Below are 19,786 nucleotides of genomic sequence, written 5' to 3'. Positions count from 1 at the left end.
TTGATCCTTTTGTATGTCATGTCTAATCACAGTTTCCATCTATTCCTCCCCATGTCCAAATTTCACCATGAATACCAGCCCCTCACATGTCATCTGATCAGATATACCTTTAGGGTGGAACTGTTCTGTTCATCTCAAATTTGCCACGTGATCCAGTACCAACTTCCAGTCCAAGTACTTATTTCTGTCCACCTCCAGTCCCTTGCCTTAATCTAAGTTACATTCTATCCCTTTTCTGACCACACGCCCACCTTCTACCCTTCAGTACATAAAGCAAAGGCAAACAAGTAACCTCCAGCTGTCATACCCAATTTACTCTGCAATAATTCTATACACAAACCTGAAGGTAATGTTAGCTTATACAAATGAACTCCAACACAGCATAGCCCTAATGAAAGGCTGATAAGAAATGTCAGGTGCTACCCAGCAGGACTTCAGTGCAACTTACCAGACAACTTAAAATTTTACAAGGACCAAATCTACTCAAATACTTTAAACAATTTTGCTTTCTTTCTTGTTCGTAGTTTGAGTAACACACTGCTAAATGTTAAGATAACAGTTGAAAAAGCAATTTTAATTAAGATTCTATGGTAGAAAGTGGCTAGGGAAACCTCAGAAATTGTATTCAATAATCTCCATTTATGATATATACTCAAATGCTAATACAGCAAACTTGTTACTAACAGTATTACCTACTCTAAGTTTTGTAGATTAGCTATGATTCACTCCAGGATGACTGCAGGATGACAAGGGTATAATCAAACACAAGACCCACTCACACATGTCAATGAAAATGCAGTTTTTGAAAGCTGCAAATGAAGTGATAAAGAGAGCTCCTTTATGAAGCTATAATATAAAAGACAACTAATGCTCTAACTCTTTGTTACTCCTCCATCAGCAACAGATACAGCAGCTCTTGCTTAACCACTCCAGTCACTCTTACCTCTACTGTAGATTAGAAGTTAACCCTAAAGTTACACCAGAACAAATGTTTTTACACTCTCTCCCAATTTTGTCAAGAGCTTAAAAAAGGCAACCAACATCAAGAGACCAGTGCACAAAGTAGACAAGTGGCATTTTAGTATCAATTTTTCGTCAATCATTTACATTGATAACAAACACCATATAGTAAGAAAAGCTAAATCTTCCTCTTGATCATTTGCAGATATTTTAAGGATATGTTTGTGTTCTGAATGAGTTCTTAAATACATAATTTGATCTTAAAAATAGTATGGCATTGGGCCTGTAAATCACAAACCAGCTAGTTGAGACGTGCCCATATACTCTTTAAAGCTCCCTCACACCTGTTGCCTTATTCCCCCCCCAAAATTTCTATGACTGCCAACATTTCCTGCTCATCTGGCACAAACAACTAATTTAATTTATTCACCTTCACCAAATTATTTAAGCAGTCAGGAGTGTGTTTACTTCCATATATATGCAGACCATGCATAGTAACCAATCAGCAAGTAAGAATACCACCCCATAGAGAAGCCACATCAAATCTCCAAGTTACTACTTATGCAGGAGTCTACAGCAAGCATCTGTATTACTTAGACAACCTCCTTCATTAAGTCACAGCACTCCTTAGCCTTATGTACAAAAGCTTTCCTTCTTAAAATCACAGCCTCCTGGCAAATGAGAAAACAAACCTAGCGGCCTCTTCTCAACATATGTTACTTCGAATAACTTAAAGCACGTATGTTAGAAAACCTAACACAACAGATGTACCTGTCAGGAATTCACAGAGAGATTCTGAGTACTCAAGAGCTAACAATGAGGTATAGAGACAGCCAGACATTACGGTAAGAAAATTACAAAGATGAAGCAGAGCAGCAGCAATAAACACTTACACTACTGACAGGAAAGAGATATCCAGAAGTTGCCTTCCAGCATCCCACTGGTGATGGATGTCATAACTGAAACCCAGCTGACCTGTGCAATCTCTGGAACTCTGTACTGATATCAAGAATTTAGCCTCCTGTGAATCCTCCTCTGAGTGACTTAAAGCATGGTAAAATAACTCTAGAGACACCAACCCCCTATTTTTGGAACTGAGCCATCTGCCATATGGTTAGCTCAAATCAGAAGGTGACGTGCTCAGATGTGTCTGCACTCTTGCATATGCTGGATCAACAAGAATATTCATACCCATAAACACACATTTGCACACATTATCTTAATTTATAAAACTCTCAATAGAAGAGCAGAAATTGCAATTAAACATGTTTCTCACTTTCTCCTCCTTCTCTAACAAAGGTGACTAAGCAAGCCACTGCGGTCACTGTTACACTACTCAGTGAGCATAAGGGTTCAGCAACTACTACTAAAAATAGACACATGAGACAAAGAGCCATATAAACTATTAAAAGCTTTGGCACAGACTCACAACTAATAATTTCAGCTCAAGTCTTAAGTCTATGTCTACAAATAAATAAAGAATACAAGAGGAATTTTTTTTTAATTTATTTATTTATTTATTTATTTTTAAGATTACTACAAAACAACACTAGCTTAGTTACTTTGCAAATCAAAACATCCAGAAGATGCACACCTATGTAGTTACACAACTACACAGTCAATAAGTAAACAGATGAAATGCATGTTTGGTATAAAATATTATCATAATAGAAAAACAACCCATCATAAAAAGAAAACGCTCACCGGTGTTGAATGTTCTCCATAAACTCCACACAACAGCCAATTCTAGAGAAAGAGACCCTGCCTAGGTGGCAGTCAGCTCTGAAATGAGATCTGAGAGAGGTGGAGCCAAATCTACCCCTTCCGGTAGCACAGCTGAATTACCTTCACCTGTGCTCCCACAGCTGACTCAGTGCTTGTCTCAGGTGGTTAATCAGAAGTTCAAACTGCAATCAACAGTTTTGCATACAACATCATGCACAGCCACTCACCTTTGTCAAACTAACTGCTTCAGTCCAACTTAGCAGAAGCAGCTCTTGTAACAAAGCAAAAACATCTAAGAATTCTCTAAGCTTGTTTGTTATTGTCTACTACAGAAGATAACTCATTTGCTGCTTTGCATGAAAAAACAACTATTTCTGGGTGTTACAGAATGAAATGGTAAATTCTGAATTTACAAAAACAACCCTTTCCCTATGGATGTTTGAGGCTTTCAAATTGAGCAAACCACTTGGTGTCAGTACCAGAATTAGCACGTACACTGTTCAGAAAATAGTTCTCATTGTTCTTCGCTCCTTAGGGCTCATCCAAGTGATGTGACTGAAACACACAATTTGTCACAGAGAACAAATATTTCTAAAAGTAGCCAGAATCAAGGTAATCAATTGCCAAGTCAACATCAAGTTGAAATATTGCAATGTATTAAGCACAGACACTCTAAATAAGCTGTAAAATAACAAAAATAATTACTTGAAATGTTTTTAATAGTGATCCAGCCACAGTCAAGCTAGATATGTACAACTCTTAATTAAGCTAGTTAAAGAGCTAGTTGCCCCCTTTTTGAACTCAAACACACACAGAAAACAACAAATACTGGGGCAGAAGCCTGCCATGGTGCACTAGATCGAGTGTAACATGGTTCCTGGCAAGCATTCCTGGTCAGCCACACAGGCACCAATCCCATGTCAGTGGGGACAAGGATGTTTTCTGAAAACAAAAGCAATCCCAAAACGGGGAAAAAAAGAAAAAAGACAAAAACCCTCGAGTACACATCAACAGTACATCATAGAATCTGCACTTATCAAAACTACATAGTCAGTGTACAGACTGGAAACTAAGCTTAGAATTTGGAAACAGCAATTAAACTCATGTTTTATCAATAGCTATGAACCAAATGGATATAGATCAATAATCTTAAAACAGTGCTTTTTCCTGTCACCAATTTCCAAGTCTGTCACATCAAAACATCTAATCTGCTCATTAAGGCCATATAGGCAAGGAATGCTTTGAAAACCGTTCTTAGATCACAAAGAGGTATCGCGCTCTTAAAACGTGCAGCCCACAGCTCTGCACCATTCTAAGTACTCTCCTTTCACAGCTATCACCACACTCAATGGGTATTTTCAAACTGGAAAAGCTCCAAGACACTGAACAGCTGATTGTTTCATTCATTGTTTCATACTATCATTTTAAAGTACAGCTGATTAAAGATTAGTGCAGTGGAGGGAAAAAAAAATAACAAAAACAACAAAAAAAAAAAAACACCACATATACAAAAAAACCCAAAAAACACTGAATTTCATACCCCAGACTTATCTTTACTTCAATAGTTTTCTCCTCCAGCATAAAAAAGGGAAATAAAATCACAAGCATATATGACCTGATACTCATCTTTAATGTCCAGGACATCTTGCTGAAATTTGTGATATTACCACATGTGTATCCTTACAGTCCTACTCATCTACTGCAATAAGCAATGTGTTCCAGTGAAAAACACACAGTAGGTTTTCTGCAGGACATTTGCATTTCTCATCACAGAGGACAAAGGAACAATAATAGGAAAGGCTTCCTTTGTAAAATGCATTAAGTATTAAAAACCACAGGAGGTTAAAAGTGTACCTTTACATGACATCACTGCAATGCAGCAGATGAAGGGAAAACAATTTCAAACAGGACTGGCCTTTTCTTGAGATACAAATGATAGCATCAGATCATATTTAACCCAAGAAGCTTTAGTATGTTTTATTTCATCATCTACATTCTGCATCAGACCTTAAAAACCAGCTTAGAAATCAAAGAATGCAGAGAGTAACAGTGGTGATGGGAAAAGAATATTTATGAAAGATGGTAGAGATCAAAACTGTATTCCTGGTTAAAACTGCAGAGTCTGACCTGCAATGATGTATCATCAGCATTTCTATTAAAGAAAGAGCAAGAAGAGCCAGACATGAATATAATGTGCTGTTTGAGCCACACTTTCCTTATTTACTCTCCAAGAACCTTAGCTAGAGAATACAATCCAGTGTGGCTGATACTCTACCAAATTCTTTTTTGCACCAATTAAATACTCTTACTTTCCGTAATTGAAGACCAAGAAAGACAAAAGTGTATGGGTTCAATGAAAGAAGAAAGGAATATTAAAGAGATACAGAGCTGCAGCAAAAAGCAAAAGTGACTGTAAAAATCAGTGACCGAATCCTGCATTTCCAAGGTTAACAAGAAATCAGTTTACAGAGGAATAAAGGGAAGCAAGCAGACCAATAAAACACCTGACACTAAAAGTTAATGGGTCACCTGATTAAAAAGGATAACAATTAACAAGGAAAAAAATCCCTCCAAGCATAGATAATAACATGCACATAGAAGAAACAAGAAATATATAGAAGAGCTACCTGACAAAAACCAACAAACCATATGATGAAAGGACCCTGGGAAGTTCACTGGTAAAAGAACAAACCTCAAATTCTTTCATGTAATAATAACCTTTAAAGTCTCTTGTTAGGTGCTGCTATTTAGATGCTCTTAAGGGGATAACAGATAGCCAGGACAATACACAAGATTTCCAACTCCATCAGTTTTTGTTGCTATTAATAGGAAGCAAGCTATCAAAACACAACATAATTAAAAAAAAAAAAAGAAGAAGAAAATCAGACAAGTCTGGATCTTGGGCACATTAAGTAAAGGGTCATCCAGTAGAGTGCTGAACAAAGAGGAGTACAGAAGCTGTAGCAGAAAAAGTCCCAGTGACACCATAAGCTTCTCCTTGATAAGAAAGAAGAACCAAACCAAACATAGCTGATCATTTCAAAGTCATAAAGTTTTCTGAAGGAAAAATGCATGAAAAAATTAACTGTAAATTCTACGAGTACATGAAGTTAGTAATGTTTCTTTAAAAGAACACACCGAAAATTCCCAAAGGAAAAAATGGACACATGATTTGATTGAGATGTGAACATCACAAATCTGGAACACTTGATATAATTTGATTCTTTTTTAAAAAAGAGATGTATATATCACTTGTATATACTTTAAACATCACGCCAATTCTGCTGCAACACAATGAATTATAAGTTAACAATTCCATCTAGTGAAGAATCAGCCTGAAAAGGGCTAAAATGAAAAATACCAATACAAGAGAATGAGATGGAACGTGGTACAAACATAAAAACGAATAATAAATAATAGAAAAGATGGAGTGAACTGCGTGAGCATGGTAAACAACAGTAAGAAATATTGCTATGCTGTTTACCAACAAAAGCATTCCAAAATAAAGTGCCTTCTATGTGTGATGACGGAGCTAAGTGGATGAATTTTTAAGAGCAGGAAAACAGGATTTTCAGTAGAAACCTTATTACTGTATCTCTGTCACTAACAATCAGCAGGCCACTCTTCTGCCCATTCATAACCATGTGAAATACATAAAAGATGGATTGGAACACACTAAGCATCCCAAAACTTTTGTCAGGGAGGGAGACAAAAGAAGGGGGAAAAACTAAGTGATTACTCTGTTGTAGTCCAATTCCACTAGAGATTTGTCTGAAAACAATGAATTTCAAATGCCTGCCTTTGTTTTTAAGAGCATTCAGATCCTAAAGCATCAGAGTCCTTCTCTATCCAAGCATCAGCAACAGCACCTAGTGTTAGAGGTCCCCTGAGAGGCAGTTAAGCATTAACATGCTGTGTTCTCCATTATGATAGAATTTAGAACAGAGAAGCTTTGAAGGAAAAACAAAATCTTTAGTAACACCATGTTTTCTCGATCTAGTAATCCACTACAGCCACAAGCCCCAGTGCAAGCCAGAGCCATACCAGCATTTGCAATGGCCTGAAATGCTACCAGCCCATAAATCTCTTCAACAAGATAACAGACTACAATATGATGCTATTCAGCCTGGAATGATCCATTAATAAGTAATAAGAAGAGGCTCACCTTCGGTTCTCCAAAAAGATCAGTATTCAACTAATTCTAATTCCACAGTGTGAAACAGCTATTTTAAATATAAGCTTTCAGTAATCTCTTACCAACCCGTAAAATGAACCTGAGGCACTTGTAAGTAGTTCTGGTGAAGTGCAGGTATGTGAGCACACAGATGACGAACTTACGACTACTGATAGAGTAGAAGCATTGAGGAAATACACCTTTCTTTGCCATGAAAGTCAGTCTACACAACAAACAGCCTGATGGCTGACATGATGAAATTGAAAAGATTACACCAAGATATTCACGGTGATTTACCATGAAAAGATCAGCAGATCTACAATGCTTACTTGCTGTGATAGACACTATGTCAATAAAGTTCTAAAAAGTAAAATAAAGATAATCATCAACTTCCACTTTTTTGTTTTCTTTCCTATGATTCTCTAATGCATAAAATAACTGCTCAGTTGTATTCAGAAATTAATGCAGCCTCATTTTGAAAAAGTAGGAGAGCAGTAGAAAATGCTTTTCTGCATTTCAGATGGAGATCTGCAGGAAAACAAACCAACTTTCCTAATACAAATGCCTAGTAACCTGAATTCATTACAAAGCTGAATAAGCCGAGTGTAAGCAGATTTGTTTTCCCACAGTACAGCACTGTTTATCTTCACTTGTTAAAGTAGACATGCCTCAAGGAATATAAAACACCACACCAGTGAGGAATAGGCAGACTGTTAACTTGCCTCAGTCTGCTCTGGTCACACTGGAGATCACTTCTCAGAAGATAAACTTCTCAGAAGCAGTGAACAAATCCCACATGCAGCAAGGAGGACTTGCAGCTTAGTACATTACACAGGTTCTAAAATGAAAAGCAATTTTGTTGCCTTTTACAGTACATCACAAAACAATCGAATGCATGCAAATTGCCCTGCTCTTGCAAGAGCTTGGTTCTGCTTGGCACAGTTCCCAATGCAATGTTATACACTCCAGAGCCAAGGCCCAAACAAAGGCATCCAGGATAGGAGAAGCTGGCTACAGGTAGAGCCTTGAACCACCAAGTTAGCAGCATTACTGTTGTCTTAGTCTACTTACAGAATTCCACAGTCTGAAAAAAATTAAAGCTCAGACACAAACAGAATTTACACATCCATAACAAAACTAACAATATAATCACCATTACTCACAACACAGTTCTTCCACCTTAACTAATACTTAGCCAAATACAAATACTGGATTTCCTAGTAGCTATATATTTTGTCATACAGAAAAGAAGGACTAACACATTGCCAGGTGAGTGACAAGACACCTAATGCAGAACCCTCCCTCTACCATTCATCCTTGCATGCTGTGTGAGGCTAAGAGAAAAGCTAAAATAAGCCGACTTATCCAGATGTGTTATAAAATATGTTTGGGTAGATGCCCACATCTCCAAAAGATTTGACCCTATGAAGTGTTTCTAGACAAACAGCAAAAGGCAAGTTTTACATATCAACTAAGGCATGGCAAGATACAAAATAAATTTGTCAGCAGAAGATAAATAGACTTCACTCAGTTCTCCTTACACCAGCACTAGGTACGAGTTCAATTTGTGGCACAATTTCCAAGAACAGGCTGAATACATTATACAGTCAGATACTACTTCAAAACATTAGACCATGCATAACTAAGTTGAATCAAGTGACGCAGAGATATTGATGCCTCCCAGCAAACACAAGAAACTGTTCACACTGTAACACACACAAATGCTTTTTAAGAACATCTGTCAAAATTCACCAACACCAATTCAAAATACTCAGAGCAGACCCAGCAAACCACCTCTTTTGTTTTCTTTTCACTTCCCTAGAACCATCTTGAACATTTCATTATGTTCTTTGACGTGCACGCATATCCTTCAGTCCTTAAGATATTTTTCCCTTGCTGACATGCTAAGCAATCTCTGAACATTATTCAACAAAAGAAACTTCCAGATGACCACCAAAATAAATGGATTTGGATTAAACAGCAAAAAATAATCTCACATTTTAAGACAAGAGCACGTTGTGTGATACCATAACATCATACATCTCAATCATATTCCACTAACCTTAAGAATGTCTTGCTTTGTCTTTGGCTAAATACTTAATTTAATCTTAATTTTATACTTAATTCTTCATTTGCTTTAAACCATCACTTAGTTACCACGTAAAAAAATAAGTAGATAATAAAAAAAACCTATAATCCCAAGCTGAAAAGTAGATATAGTCACAGTAATAATAAATGAATGGGAAACATTTATGGGATTAATGTGGAAACAAACATTTACAGCTATATGTGTATTTATTGCATATTTATATTTATCACAATATTTTACAAAATAAATTCATCACCATTAAAAGCTCTTCCTTCAGGCTTTTCTGAAAGACCTAAGTACTAGCACACACTGGTCTGAGAAAGATGCAACAGCACAATCCATAGCAGCTTTTGGGAAGGGTGAGGGTAATATGAGCAGGACAAATGATAAAGAAGCAAAAAGTGTACATGAAAAGGAAGGAAATCATACCTGTACTCCAGAGCTGAAAGTAATTAATCAACATTTAATATCCAATTCCTTTCCTTTTGCTCGCTTGGCTCTTGTTTATTTTCTTTCTGACTCACTGCTCAGAAAGTTCCTACATTCCAATCAATCCTAACAATGCTACAAAGGAAACAACTCCAGACTGGGAAGGAGGATAAAAATCTCAAGTAGGCATTCCTCAGAAGCCACAAGATTTTAAACACTCAGGACATCTGCCAGGAATAGTTAGAAAAAAAGCTCAAGTGCAATACCCTTAAATCATCAGAATATAAGCAGGTTCCATATTTTCTTCAGATCTGGAAAGATGAACTGAGTAGCAAATGATATTCTTGCCTGCCTCCACTGAAAGCAAAAGGAAGAACTCCCAATAACACACAAAATTCAGTTTTGTTGAGCAGAGCAGGGCCAACGGCATCAGGAATGGATGAAAGCACCCTTCGGGTGCAGAAAATGTGCAGAAAAGCCTCAGGAAAAGAACTTGCTGTGCATCTGGCCACTAACACTTCAGTTAGAAAGTATGGAAAAGAAGCTTAGATTAGGCCTACTACTTCCATATTGAAACATCCCAGACAAGATAAGCAGAAGGATCCCCCAGACAACTCAATAACCAAATAAATAAAATCATTAATTAAAAAGTAGCAATTCTTTAACACACTCTTGCAACAGCTCTGTGACAGTGAAGCCAAAAAGGCACTGAAATGAATTCTACAGGTAAAACAAATCGTTTTCAAACATCCATAGTTAAGACACTAAAAGGAACAGACTTTAGTACATCTCATTGAAACCTGAGTGTTTCACCATAAAGTGAAAGCGAATGTCTGAGTCATTTTTCTCTTCCAGCTCATGCATTACCATCTGCTTAGAAAATGAGCCGTACAGTCTCAGTCCTACAACACAAGGTCTTCTGAAGTTTTAAGAGTCAGCTTTCACAACTCTTGAATGAAGATGTTTTTCTGAACATGTGGGAATTACCAGAAGAATTAACTTGGGCTTGACCTTATTTTTTATAATTTAAGATTGAGCCTTCTATCGTGTTGATGTATCTAAACAAGGTATCAAGAGAGACCACGAAGGAATCACTGCCACATCTTTTATAAAAGATTGATAGTCTGGCTCACCACCTCAGCGCTCTGGGTGTTCAGAGATCAGATGCTGACCATCCTGCTGATGACAACTGTTCTGTTTGAGGCAAGCCAGTTTCCTTCAATATCAGCAAGCTCCTGAAAGGGGTTAAGGTTCATGTGAGGAATACTCAAGCAAATTCAAGAAATTCCTAAAAAAAAACAATGAAGAATCGCTCGCCACAAAAGAGATCTGGACACACAGAGCGCACAAACCATTGAAAGCTTCCAAAAAAACTTCTGTTGCTAGAATGCCCCCATAGTAATAAGATATCTAGTCCGTATTCACTGATGACCTTACCCAGTGTAAGGATTAATACATCTTCTATTTCATCAGCTGTTGTCTATTAGCACTTCCAAATTACTCCTTTCTCTGAACAATACCATCTCTCATCTCTGTCAGCACTCTGTCATTTTTTTCATCTAGCTTTGTATTAAACATGTAAGCAGATGATGCTACATCTACTTCCATTAGTTATAAGTGATTACATTTTGTTACTTAGATCTTTATTTATGAAATCCGGGAATTAGACCACAAACAGAATAACACAGGAGTAAAAATCACAACATGAAATACCATGTAAAGAAAGAAACATCACAAGTGCAATCCTGTTCAATAGAAAAAACATTTACTTTTATGTCATCCTTTCACCAATTAAGTTACAGCTTGTGAATAACACACAAGAAAAAATGCTTTAAATAAGTCTCTGCAAATTGTTCACTCCAGAGTGACAGTATGTTTGGAATCTAAGGGCATTCCTAGAATTTATGTCACTAGTTATATCACATTTTGAAGATGGAAGAGATTGAAGGGCAAGTAGTTACGTTTGGATAAAGGCATCAAATACAAAACATTCAGATATAAAAAGTGTATATAATTAAGAGAGATGGCTGGGTATATTATCTATTACAAAAGCGTAGATTCACATAATAGGTAGTCACTCTCTTCTTTCTTTCTGAACCCCTAAAAGTCTGAAGAACAGAATGGAAAATCCCACCAGCATGGCAGCTTCACGTCACCTTGCACACGTAACAAGCTGACACTCCCTGCTGCAGTTGGGCAGAACTCACAAGAAAACAATTAAAGAACATTACTTTATTACAGCATGCTACCCTGTCCACTCTCATACAGATATGCCTCTGGCATCCATGCCCTCTGTGTAGCCACATCGGTTTTGTATTGACACTCAGTGTAAAAACAAAGCAAGCACTAGAGCTTCCTGAGGAGAAGCCATCAAGACCACTGTCAATTGTGCTTGAACTTCCTGACAAATGACCATTACACCTATTAACATTGCATCTGAACTCAATTTTCCATGCCTGCAGATGAGCCGCGTCTGTAGCTGTGAGCTGTCTCAGGCCACCCTGGTTTAAAATAACACACAAGTACACAAAGTCCCATTAAAACAAACCAGCATATTTTGGAGAATATGACTGCACTTTCCACAGGAACAGAAGTATCGCAGGAGTTTCCAGAAGCCTCATGAACATAAATATAACTTGGGTATTAGAGAAACCTGCTCCCCTAAAAGAACCACTTGTTGTAGAGGTAAAATAAGCAGATTGCTTATCAAATGTTCAAGTTCCATCGGCTTTCCTCTGTCTTTCTCCTGGTTTGCCTCCCTTTATGTTCATGTGACCACATCCTATGGCTGTGACCTAACAAAGTACAGTGCCAACTTCAATTCAAAACCACCCTATCTATCTTCCATCATGATTTCCAGTCTTTCAACAGGTTACTTTCCTCCCACCTCTCAAACAAAAGAAGTAGCTTACAGAAGAAAAAAAAAAAAAAAAAAGCCTTAGTGCTCTGATCTTTACGGAAGTTTCTACTATCTTTCAGCACAGAAAGTGACAGAGTTAGATAGAACTGAAGTTAGGGAAGCGGAGTCCCCCAGAGTCCTTCAGCCTAGCTGTTTTCTCCAGAAGAGCACAGTTGTACCTGTAGGGACCACGCCAGAAATAGAGCTCCCATCACTCCATGCCAAAGAGAGGCTGCAGAACCTGTTTTATACATGGGAATGCATTTAGGTGAGTTCTCCTGGACTCCAAAAGCACTAAAATGCCTTCGAAAAGCCAGGATAGACTGAATTTAGGAGAGGCGCGCTGCATTATATGAATATCAAGTACTTTACTGAGAACTCCAACATTTTTAAGTGACTGTGTAAGAATATTACTTTTGTTTTTATGTTTAGCTTTCCCAGCTGTGAAAAGGTCCTGCTTGTGTGTTATCTTACCTGTACAAAAGACACCACAAAAAATATGGGCGAGAACTTAAATCAACAATGTTATAGAAAGAAAAAAACGATACAAACTTGAATATAAGACAACATTTAAGGCATTGCATCAGCAGCTACATATGAGCTGTCTCACCCAATTAGCTGAGATACCCGGGGATTCTTTCCATCAGGAACATCAGCACTACACATACTGCAATATTGCAGTTTAGCCATGTTGACACACTGAATTTCCCACCATGTAAACATAGCAAAAGCAAACAATTAAGTACAATTACTGCATGGTACAGAAAGATAAGAGAATTAGTATCAGCTCCAGCTAGAAAATGTGCTGGAAAAGTATTTCTTCGATCTTAAGCCTATTTGTGAAACAGGATAAACTGAATAGTAATACAACACACAGCTTACAAAATTAGCACTGCAATTTTTAGGCTTTCTGAATCACAAGCCAGATCACCCTAAACTCAGATGTTAAAGACCTTTGTGTTTACAAATCTGCAGTACACACTGCTTGAAAGCTTACACATGTGAAATAGATTAAGGGGCACTGAGGTGGGGGTTAGACTCTCTAAAAACTTTCTGCTGCTTATACACAGTGGACATAACACTACCATTTTCTGACCCAAGTAAAGATTCAGTAACGTACCTACTTCATTTCTCATTACTTACTGTTTTGTTGGTGTTCCTTATCCATAATGTTTTAAATGCAGCTACTCTAAAATGACTCATGTAAGCTATCATGAACACACTTGTGTGTAACATATCAACCTGAAACAACCATTTATTTGTAACCTCAGTTTTCCACAGCTTTGCAAAAGAACACCATGTCCATGCTGTCACCTACAAGGTGGCAAGCAGAAGAAAATGAAACACTATCAGCCAGGATCTTCATCTCTGGCAATGAATCTCCTCCATATCTCTATGTGTACAAGCAGATAGAACCATCAGCTGTGAGCTGTGCTATGCCTGAATATAAACAGCAGAGACAATGAAATATTTTGACATACTTTTCTTGTTTAGATACAGATATCTTTGTCAGATACAATGATACTATCATTCATGACTGTTGCATAAGCCTTGTAAGACATGTTTTTCTTGAAGACTTGGCCTGAAATCAAACTTGTATTAAAAATAGAAACAAACAAACAAAAAAAAAAACCATTTTATTTTAGAAACGGTTTCTGAAAAAAAATAAATAAAAAATTGGAAAGAAAGAACAAAAAATAAATAAACAATCAACAATGCCCAAGTAAAAGCCTGTCATGTTTTCAAGCCTATTTTTTTATTTTTTGTTATGAGACCTGACTCACAATCTTTGAATGCACACAGCTGCCAATACAGCATGTAGGAAGAAAGCATTAGAGACAGCACATATCTGCACAGCAAGGCTTTGAAAAGATGCTCCGGACAGCCATTAGGAAAAATGTTTGAGGACACACCAAACTTTTTAAAGTAACTCCTAACGTAATTGGCATGCAAAGACGACTGCTATTTAAAAGGACATTTTGAGATGCGATCACAGGAAAAACTATTACTTACAGGGAGCACAGTCCCTTATCTAGGCTCATTACCTCACTTCTGATCTTCTTTCCAGAAGATTTCACAATAGATGAAGAAAACAACCTTGGTTCAAGACATCCTCTGTGAAAGTACCACAGAAAAAAACCTACTCAGACTCCCATTAAGAGACACACAGGAAAAGGCTTGGTCTAGCAGGGCAGCAGATAAATCTAGATAGCAACAAAATAGATAGCAACAAAAACAATTTGCTCACAGAAGGTGCTGGAAGCCAGGAGGCAGCACCCAGCCCAAGCTGGGGTCTCCCAGCTCCCTCAGGCCTTGCAAGAAGAAGGGCAAAAGGGGTGGTGCTGCACCCCACCCATTGCACCAGCCTTACAGGTAGGCAAAACACAGCTCTGGACTTTGGATTTACTGCTACAACTTCAGAGCACCCAAGAGTATTTGGTTCAAGGGCAGTGTTTAAGTTCCCAGTGGTGCATTGTCCCTAGTAGGAGCTTGAGATATAGTATCTTCATTTAAAGGTTTGAAACTGAAAATAGGATGGCTTGTTACACAGTAATAACGGGCAGCACTTAGGGTTGCCTTCTGCACACCATGTTGCCTCTGCCTCTTAACTTTAAGATTGCCCATATTTAAATTGGAGCAGTCAGAGAACAAAACAAAAAAGACATAGAAAATACCTTGAACAATTCCAGAGGGTCCAGCAGTCTACAAATACTAATTCATTTTATCTAACAATAATATGCAGGAGTTGGAATGTAGTTTTGAAGTCTTCATATTACTTTAGAGATTAGAAGAGACTTAAATACCCCTGGAGACAAGGCTTCTTGATCCAAAGGTACTGACAGACACAGAAGTATCTACACGGCCCGCCCCTCTACAGCAATACAAAGTACTCTAAACAGCCACAGGACACTTGTGAATATCACACAGCTTTTAAAACAGAAGTATTCTTCACTTGCATGGGATAGGACCTTCCTAAATCACAGGAATAACCACAGTGTCCAACGCATTTCCCTGACAGTTCTGCATTCAGGTCATACTGCATTCATATTTACGGTATACAGTCACCCTGCAGTTGTAGCAACAATATAAATAAATGCAAAGATGACAAATTAGCAACCTCTGAGTTCCAGAGTTGAAAAAAGATAGAGCCAGTTTCAGTATCCCCATCAGGGAGAGAACCGCTTACCAGCCTGCACACACTCACTCATGCATAACAGTGGTGTTGACCAGGTATCAGTGACAGAATGATAGGAAAACCATTTAGCTGCACAGGGATAGAAGAGGAAAACAAAGAAAACAAACAACAACAAATAAAATAAACCACAAACCAACCAAAAACTCATCTCTGTTCTGACAACAAAACCTGAACACGCTCAGAGTTCAACTTAGAACACAAACAGTACTAACAAAGTGAGCAGTACACACAGTACTACTAAGCTGAATAAGTCAGGCTCAAAAAACAGTATTTGCCTGCCTTTGAAAGTAGAATATAATTTTGCAAAGTTCAAGCAATACAGTAACATACTCTAACGAGCTTTCTGCTGCTTATTTGCCTCCTTATCAAGCAAGCTGCCAGAAACCACAGGCATCGTGAAGCCTGAATTCTGCTTCCTGCTCCAGTGAAAGCTTACTGCTTACATACCTGTTGGTAACTCATGTCACGACTCTTCTACAGAAGCAGCTGCATCACTAAGCTGCAAACTTAAACATTCTTTCCCTGCATAATATGCAATTAAACTCCCTCAAAGTAAGCTATTTCAACCTGCAGATATTATAATAATCCAAAGTACCCTCTTAGCTCTCTGATTAGAGCATCTGCTTAAACCAGCCGAAGAGGAATTCAAGATGAGTTTCCAGCTGGATAAATTCCCTACTGAAATACTGGATAAAAACCTATGAAATAACATTACCTCCTGCTCTTCATGTTCAATTTAGCATAACAGGTTTTGAAATCTTAAGGCAAGGTGAGGCATTTCAGGTGACCTTCTGCTTATTAGATTGGGTGGAGCTGCAGCCTCAGCAGGAATAATTCTTAACGCTCAAGATCTGTTCACAATCATATTCAGAGTCCTTTCAGTGCTCATGGAAAAAGTAAAAACCTGAGTCCTCAATACACAAATGAGATGGTACAGAGAGATGGCACTTGCTGCAGCAAATTGTTCTTAGTCTTAGATATGCACATCAGTCATGGGACACATTCCGTGAAGCACTCAGGATTGGCTGGTGAGACTGTCTGCATGGAGGAACAAGGATCTAGGGAACCCCATGAGCAGAATGACACATATCAGGAACAAGGACATAAGCAACTATTTCTCAAAGAAAAAGACCTACATGTATACAAGGAGGGCAAGAGAACTGCAAGAGAAGATTTAAGTAGCAGCAAAGCGGCTCTGCATGCTGTAACAATGATAGCACTGTTTGTTCTTATCCAGCCAACAATCCAGTCCTGCAAACATGCTTATCCTTCCCAAAAATCAGATTGTAGTAACACTAAAAAGATGATGGGGAAAATATCTCTCTGTGCACAATTAGTATATTCTTATACAACTGTTCCATTAAATGATTAATTTGGGATATTTGGTCTCAAGAGCTGATTAGCATGAAATACAGTCTGAGCTGCTCTCTAACCATGACACATTGCTAAGAAATCAACTACGGCAAAAGGAACTTGCTGGACCTCTCAGGCTCAGGGAGGTGCCCCGTAATCCTCAGCAAACTGTTCAGTTAGCATCCTGCCACAAATCACAGTGGGTGTGGCAACAATTCAAGGGGAAGGTAGCCTTGCATTTGGTTCTCTTTCAAGCTATATTAATCTCTCTATTGAAGCTGAAGTTGGCCTTTAATTTCCTCATGCTGTAGTTTAATTATTTTCTTATGACAAGTATAAGAAACACCCTCTTGACAGATAACCTCAAGAGAAAAACTCATTTTCTAGCCATAACATAAATGCCAGTTTATTGCATCTGACTCCTCCACTTCTTCATATAAGTCTTTTAATTAAGACTTCAGGAGCATCCAGTAATATTTACAAGTGCTATATGAATACATTCATTTACTCACTGTTGTTGGTAAGCCATGAGACATGGCATTATCTGAAAGCGAAGGACTAACAAATTATTTTAATGAGCTCACAACAGATATTCTGAAACGTCCCATCAGGTGAACATCTTGCACAGCAATAGACATGGTCTCTAAACTCTACAACAACTATGAAGCCTCAAAAAGATTACTAAGCTGCCAGAGCCTAACAACTCAGTGCCAGCCATCAGCTTGTGTGAACAGCCAGCCTCTTACCAGCTACATCTTCATTGCTTTAGTCATCCAGCTCTAGCTTGGCATTTCCCTCCCCAGCTTAAAACACTGTACACAGAACCCTGTACTGGAAAGTCACTGTTGCACTCAACTATTTTGCTCTTATTTTTTATTTTTTGGCATCAGAATCATTTTAATTGCTTTACTCACCACTCCCAAGACACACCCATAGCTGTCCAGATCATGTTTAAGACTGTCATCTTCACTGCTAAGGCAGCCTAATTCCTACTTGCTTCTGCTTACTTCCCAGTTCTCATCATGATATCCTCGCTGTGACAGCTCCACTGAAAGCACAGACCTGGCTGCTCCTTATCATCCTTCAACTGTGCAATAATTCCTAGGCTTTTAATCTGCAAAACGTTGACTTTATTCAACCTCTACAGATAAGTATGTCTGTGAGGTGAGTGGGGGGAGGAAATAAAATGCACACCAAAAAGCATATGGCAAACAACCACATGTTTACTATTATCATTTCTTTCACTATTTTGTGGCTCCTTCCACTGCATACATATGAATAATCTCCAAAGATCAGAAGCTGTTCCTCACATAACAACCAACAGTTCAATAACTACAGGTAAACTTTCCAGCACATATCCAAATCACCATAAAATAGAAGACTGAGCTTCCAAAAAGACTTCTTTCCATCTCAATAGAATTTCCACATGTGTAACTATTGTTATCCCCAGCAGAAACACAGCAGTTTGCCTTATCGGTTCAACAGCCAGAAGGTACCATCAAGAAGTTACTAAGGCTAAGACAGAGAAGTAGAAAACTACTGAAAAACTGTTTTTCAGAGCACAAGTTCATCGTTATGCTCATTATGTAAGCAAAAACGAGCATTTATTTGTATTTACTGTCACTACAGCACACGTGTTCTGTTAAAATATTCAGTGTTTGTACACATTTACAGCAGCTTCATAACTGCTTTCATACATGCCAGGCTTCTCAGTCTGTTCGATATTTTAGTCTGTTTTTAGCTGCTTTTACGTGAAGTTAAGTTTTAACAACCTACAGCTGCAAGGCAACTCAAAGGAGAAGAAAAACAAACAAAGAAGGAAAACCAGTGTTTGAGAGGAGCAAACGCCTCTGCACGAAAAACGCCTTTAACCATTACGTGCCTCCGATCCCATCGATGCCTTTCCTAAGCGGCGACGGAACGAAAGAGCAGCAGCGCCGAAGCGCCCGAGCCGGCATCCCTTGGCACGGGGAGCGCTGGCGGTGCAGCCACGGAAGGACGGCGAGGCGGCGTTCAGCTCCTCGCGGCGAGCAAAGCGTTCGCTCGCGGCGACCAAAGCGTTCGCCCGCAGCTCGCCGCGCGCTTCAGCTGCTTTGCAAACTCCGCACCGCTTTGAACGTAAAGGAGAAAACAACGCAGCCAACAGCGGACAGCAATAGTTACAGAAGCCTGCTATGAGCGTACAGGTCCGCGCGAGCCTCATCCCCCCTCGGCTCCTCACACTGCCCCGGGGCTCCAGGACCGCCTCGGTCCCCCTCTCCGGCGAAGTTTCAAGCTGCGAGCAGCGCTCAACAGGCGCTCCCTTCCCTCTTCCGCCGCCCAGCACACAACTGGAAAAGCACCCGGTACACCCGGGGCGAAAACTACCGCAGTTCCCGGAACCCCGCCGCGCTGCCCCGTACCTGCAGAGGATGGAGGCGGCCCGCTGCCTCAGATCCCGGCTCACGCCTCAGCCGCCCAGAAAGTTTCCTGACGTCAACATGGGCGGACGAGGGACCCCGCCTGCTGCCTGCTGGCTTTATACACGTCGGGACACTGCTCCCGGGCTCCCCCTGCCTCCAATAGGCTGTTGGGAAGAAGAGGAAAAGGAGAAGAAGGAGGAGAAAGAGGAGGCGGAGCCGAGGGTGGAAGCGCTCAGCTATGGGCGTTACTGCAGTCGCGTGCCAGGCGTGTCTGGCGGTGCTTTAAGGGGAGCGGGCGCGAGACCGAAGCGCGAGGAAGGGGGGGGGGGGGGGGGGGTTTGAGGAGGCACGGCGGAGCGTGAAGTCGCGGAGCGGCCCCCGTGATGCCATCTCTGTCTGTAAGCGTAACGGCCGGGACAACGAGGGGCAACGCGGCTCCAGGAGAATGGAAACGATCATCTCCGCGTGAGGGATGCTCGGAACTCAGCGCCTCGTCTGGGCACGCGGATGGTTTTTGTTACGCTCTGACCTCTTTCCAGAAAAATCGAAGAGGTGAGGA

At 39.5% G+C, this 19,786-nt stretch overlaps 1 protein-coding gene across 10 annotated transcripts in view; it reads right to left on the bottom strand.

Annotated features, from left to right (window-relative positions):
• GULP1 (GULP PTB domain containing engulfment adaptor 1) overlaps positions 1-19,409 on the bottom strand; it is a 139,203-nt gene extending 119,794 nt beyond the window's left edge. For 5 of the 10 annotated variants that reach the window (XM_072342165.1, XM_072342169.1, XM_072342162.1 and 2 more), the window contains exon 1: positions 19,228-19,409. The gene's annotated coding sequence lies outside the window, so the exon portion shown is untranslated. Of the gene's footprint in view, positions 1-10,510; positions 10,613-19,227 lie in introns of all 10 variants that reach the window. The other 5 variants (XM_072342170.1, XM_072342163.1, XM_072342172.1 and 2 more) reach the window with 2 other exon arrangements.
• Between the last annotated feature and the right edge of the window lie 377 nt (positions 19,410-19,786).

The sequence above is a fragment of the Excalfactoria chinensis genome, chromosome 7 (assembly GCF_039878825.1).
Source record: "Excalfactoria chinensis isolate bCotChi1 chromosome 7, bCotChi1.hap2, whole genome shotgun sequence".
NCBI lineage: Eukaryota > Metazoa > Chordata > Aves > Galliformes > Phasianidae > Excalfactoria > Excalfactoria chinensis.
This window is presented reverse-complemented; position numbering and strand designations above follow the sequence as displayed.